At 35.5% G+C, this 5,014-nt stretch overlaps 1 non-coding gene across 1 annotated transcript; it reads left to right on the top strand.

Annotated features, from left to right (window-relative positions):
• The first annotated feature begins 3,545 nt into the window (after nt 1-3,545).
• Nucleotides 3,546-3,618, top strand: TRNAL-CAA (transfer RNA leucine (anticodon CAA)). The gene has a single exon. It is a non-coding gene; the product is annotated as a tRNA-Leu (tRNA).
• Nucleotides 3,619-5,014: the final 1,396 nt, after the last annotated feature.

Below are 5,014 nucleotides of genomic sequence, written 5' to 3'. Positions count from 1 at the left end.
TTGAGAAGGATGGGTGTTAGCTCTTCTCTAAATGTTTGATAGAATTCGCCTGTGAAGCCATCTGGTCCTGGGCTTTTGTTTGATGGAAGATTTTTAATCACAGTTTCAATTTCAGTGCTTGTGATTGGTCTATCATATATTCTATTTCTTCCTGAGTCAGTCTTGGCAGGTTGTGCATTTCTAAGAATTTGTGCATTTCTTCCAGGTTGTCCATTTTATTGGCATAGAGTTGCTTATAGTAATCTCTCATGATCTTTTGTATTTCTGCAGTGTCAGTTGTTACTTCTTAAGCATTCTCTTAATGGGATGGCTTTGTTTTGATCATAAATTAGTTAGATGCATTTTATTTATTCTAGATTTTGTAAAAAAAAATGTTCAACTATGGTAATAAAAGCGAATCTGGCTCTTACTTCCTAAAAGCAGAAAATATGCTTAATTAAGATTGCAAATCCACACAGTCCCCCTGTAAATGTGCTATTTTCACAGCTTGCCTCACACCTCTTCCACCAGCACCTAGTAATTCTTTGTGTATTTTTGTCCTCAGAGGAAATCACTGCCATTATCTTAGGCTGCGTCTAAGTAAGTTGCATACACTCCACATTTCTGTGCTATTTTCTTCACACTCACCAACCCCATCTGCCTACCCTGGTCCTTTTGTTCTTTCCATTTGGATTTTTTTTTTTTTTTCTTTTTGCGGTATGCGGGCCTCTCACTGTTGTGGCCTCTCCCGTTGCGGAGCACAGGCTCCGGATGCGCAGGCCCAGCGGCCATGGCTCACGGGCCCAGCCGCTCCGCGGCATATGGGATCCTCCCAGACCGGGGCACGAACCCGTATCCCCTGCATCGGCAGGCGGACTCTTAACCACTGCGCCACCAGGGAGGCCCTGGATTTTTTTTTTTCTATGACTACACTGAGAAAAATCCAAGAACGATACCCATTCTTTAGGAGTGTATTAGCAGGATGTAAGTTAGGAATGTTTAAACTGAAGTCATCAGAGCGAAAGTTAAGCTTGATACATGTTGGAGGTCTTACAGTAGTTGTTCACGATTGTAATTACATAAAATAATAATTACTGCACTTGGTTCTGTAGACGTGCCAATTGGTGGAATGTTCTGGTTAATGGAAATCCGGGCATTTGAAAATGTAAAAGACTGTGCTTGTTTTTTCTGTTGTTCTATTTGTTCCTTAGCTTTTCTGTTGTTTTTCAGTTCACGTGTGCTTTGAAATATTTTCTCCTTGCCCTTTCTTTCCCTTAAGAGAGGAATGTAAAAGTTTATAGTCACTATCCATGTGTGTGATAAACGTATAATCTCCAACCAAATCACACAGAAATTTCTTTCTCTGTGAGACAACAGATGACCTTGAAGACTTCATGTGCCAGAAACATCTTGCCAAAACTAAAGGACTGTTCCTGAATCTCAGGAAAGAAAAGACTTACTTTCTTAAAGAGCTTAACAATAATCAATTTTGTATCATCCATGAAGAGAGGTCTTGAGAACATTCTTATTCTTAAGCTTAAGTAACACTGAATAAAAAAGAAGTCACATGGTCATAATTTCTCTATTGTCTTAGTTGGAGTCTTTTTCCATCCCTCTGCACTTCTCTCCACTGGCTTCAATATCAGGGTCCATGTGGTAATACGACACCTGCCAGCAGCTGCAGCCTGACATCCTTCCAAGTGCAAATGCAGTAGAATTTCAGTCTCCTCATTGACCTGAGTTGAGTCAAGAGATTAGGTTGAGAGAATGCCCACTTGACTTAGGCATAAATGATGTGCTCTTCTCTGAGCCTTAAAGGCTGAACGCTGGAGAAGGATGGCTTACATGGGAAATTTATGGCATGTTTAACAAAGAAGCAAAAAAGATGAAATTGGATAGTAGGCACTCATCACAAAACAAATGTTATCTATTGATAAGTGATAATCTGTCACTTAACAATCAGTTAACATGTTAAGCTCTTACTATTTGCCAAGCAATGTTTTATGAATGTATTGGCTCTCAAAAGAAAATAATTTTCTGTGTTTCTCTGTTACAGTAACCAATATAATTACATAAATTTTGGGTTTTTTCTCCCACTCTAAATTCAGACCCATACTTAAAAACTCAGTATACTTGACAAAAAAATAAAATAATAAAATAGTGGAGCCTGAAAAGGTCTGGAGCTTTTTTATAGAGATAAATACCATAGTGCAGAATTCTCCAAACCATTTTGACCAAGGTCTTCTATGAATAGAAAATTGTTGAATATATGTATATTACTAATGAATTATATTCCTCTATGACCATTTTAATATATTGCACATCTTATAAAATGTACACCTAAACTAGAATTATAGAAGAACATTTTAAAGATGAAGTAGGTAATATTTTATAATGTCTTACTAACCATGAATGCTTCCTGTCATCATTTGCAAAATATTCACTTTGCAAGAGTCATCACTAACAACAGTGGGTGAAAATCCATAGTCCAGATATCCTTTTGATAATTTCACATATTTGGCCAACTTATTTCCAGTATTGCTTAAATAGACTTAAAAAAATCATGTAATATTGCTAATAGAAGGCTAGTAATAATTCAGAGAAAGGGTCAGTTCTGCCATTTTATTATTTATTTGTGCCTGAGTTATTAGCATTTGCTTCAGTTTGCTAAAGCAAACTGTTCTGTTTTGTTTCTCAAAGAAATCTTTATAAACCAATTGTCCTTTCTGTATTACTTTATGTATAATAAAACAAATAATAATAAACTCATAAATCTTGACTGGGCACTCATCATCTGTACTGAGAGCAACAATCCTCTGTTGAGGACAATCCACTCTTTCCTAAGGATACATTTCACAACTTAAGTGGTTCAATGAAGGGCAAGCATCCATTTATGTATTAAATATTTTAAAAGCTGATTTTTTTTTCATTTTTTAGATAAAGATGAAAATAAGTGCTAATGTTCTTTCTCCCCTTACCTGTGAACTATTCGGGCTGTCTCTGGATTATACCAATCCTACATGGGAGGCCAAAGGCTAGTGGCACAGAAAGAGGAGAGGCAACCATGGTGCATATTCTGCTCATCCGAAAAGTGAGGATTATGAGGTTGTCCACCCAGAATTTTTGAGAGGATTACATGAGAAAATTATTTCAGTGCTGAGTAACCTTTCCTGAAGGTAGAATAATGTATCCCGATTAGGATCTGGTGTAGTCTGGAGTCATACTACCTAAATAAAAGTGCCAATTCTAGAATTTGCCAGTGGTGTAACCTTGGGCAGGTCACTTATGCCCTCCAATGCCCAGTTTCACTTGTTCAGTGAAACAATAATATTAGTGGCACAGTATTCCAGTATTGCTTTGAGGATTAAATGAAATGACATTTGCAAAGCTCTTAGTACAGTTCCTGATATAAGGAGTGCTTTATAAGTGTTAGGTCTTGTTGTCATTGTTATTCTAAGGATCAATTCAGAAAAAAAAAAAGAAGCTCTACTGACAGTTATTTTCATTCATAGTGAACATAACTATATAATTCTTTGATATAAAAAAATATTTAGATATATGGGAATTCCCTGGTGGTCCAGTGGTTAGGACTCCATGCTCTCACTGCCAAGGGCCCAGGTTCAATCCCTGGTCTGGGAACTAAGATCCTGCATGCTGTGCAGTGTGACTAAAAAAATAAAGTAAAATAAATTTATATATATATATATATATATATCATTATGTATATTATTTCTTTATATATATGTAAAGTAAATTCTTATAATTTAGAGTGACTACTCCATCATACAGAACAGCAGTTACAAAGGGAAGTCTGGGACTCCTGGGGTCTCCAAAACGCTTTCAGGGGCTCTGAGAGGTCAAAGCATTTTCATACAACACTAAGAAGTTATTTTTCTTTATCACTTTTGTTCTTTCGTGAGTTTAGAGTGGAATTTTTCAGAGAGTCCATATATAAGATTACAACAAACCAAATAAAGAAGCGGACATGAGACTCTAGTTATTACCTACTAAGCCAGATGTTACAGAGATTTGTAAAAATCTCCTTTACACTTTTCTCACTGGAATTTTTTTCAATTGGAAAATCATTTTTCATAAAAAATATGTCACTTATATAATGGACCTTTTATTTTTAAACAAATTAATAAATACAGAATTTAAAAGTTCTCAGCTTTAATTTCCAGTAAGGTAAATTTTGATAGGTATAACCCATGTAACAAAATATGTGGGAGGTTCCTTTTTTATTGATGTATAGTTGTACAATATTATATAGGTTACAGGTGTACAATATAGTTATTTCCAATTTTTAAAGGTTATACTCTATTTATAGTTATTATAACTATTGGCTATATTCCCCATGTTGTACAATATATCCTTGTAACTTACTTTATACTTAACAGTTTGTACGTCTTAATCCCCTACCCTTGTATTTCTGCTCCCTACTTCCCTCTCCCCACGGATAACTACTTGTTTGTTCTCTATACCTGTGAGTCTGCTTCTTTTTTGTTATATTCACTAGTTTGTTGTATTTTTTTAGATTCCACATATAAGTGATATCATACAGTATTGGTCTTTCTCTGTCTGACTTATTTCACTTAGCATAATACCTTTGCAAGTCTATCCATGTTGCTGCAAATGGCAAAATTTCACTCTTTTTTATGTCTGAGTAGTATTCCATTGTATATATGCACCACACCTTTGTTATCCAATCATCTGTTGATGGACATTTAGTTTGTTTTCATACCTTAGTAATGGTAAATAATGCTGCTATGAACACTGTGGTGCATGTATCTTTTCAAATTAGTGTTTCTGTTTTTTTCAGATATATACCTAAGAGTGGAATTGCTGGGTCATATGGTAGCTCTATTTTTAGATTTTGAGAAACCTCCACACTGTTTTCCACAGTGGCTACACCAATTTACATTCCCACCAACCATGTATGAGGGTTCCCTTTTCTCCAGATCCTCTCCATTTGTTATTTGTGTTCTTTTTGATGATAGCCATTCTGATAGGTGTGAAGTGATATTTTGTTGTGGTT

Source organism: Mesoplodon densirostris, chromosome 13 (genome assembly GCF_025265405.1).
Source record: "Mesoplodon densirostris isolate mMesDen1 chromosome 13, mMesDen1 primary haplotype, whole genome shotgun sequence".
In the NCBI taxonomy this organism is placed as follows: Eukaryota; Metazoa; Chordata; class Mammalia; order Artiodactyla; family Ziphiidae; genus Mesoplodon; species Mesoplodon densirostris.
Note: the sequence above shows the minus strand (reverse complement) of the source record. Positions and strands in the feature narration are given on the sequence as shown.